The following is a 314-nucleotide window of genomic DNA, read 5'->3' on the forward strand; positions in this document are numbered from 1 at the left end:
GATCTCTATTAATAACTGCGGCGAACAGAAAATAGAAACACGGACTCGATAGAGTGAAACAGAAATTGGGTATAAACACGCTTTTAAAAGCAATTTCCTTAACAGCACAACCTAAGCCTATGAATAGATAGGTATGTGCTTATTTGTTTTTCACTTATCGTATTTATTCATGTCTTAATTCGATTACTATCATTTTATTTTTTAAATTATCATCAAACCTAACACACATAATTGTGCTTCACTATTAACAACAGCAGAAAAAAGAAATAATTAGGATGACATGCTTTAAAATGTACTGGCCAACTGGCTGCTGA

General features: G+C 32.2%; 1 protein-coding gene across 1 annotated transcript in view; it reads left to right on the plus strand.

Moving 5' to 3' along the window:
- The window catches only part of hoxb1a (homeobox B1a), a 3,778-nt gene that overhangs the window by 1,863 nt on the left and 1,601 nt on the right, over positions 1–314 (plus strand). The gene's annotated exons all lie outside the window — the stretch shown is intronic.

The sequence above is a fragment of the Monopterus albus genome, unplaced genomic scaffold, assembly GCF_001952655.1.
Source record: "Monopterus albus unplaced genomic scaffold, M_albus_1.0 scaffold92.1, whole genome shotgun sequence".
NCBI classification, from domain to species: domain Eukaryota; kingdom Metazoa; phylum Chordata; class Actinopteri; order Synbranchiformes; family Synbranchidae; genus Monopterus; species Monopterus albus.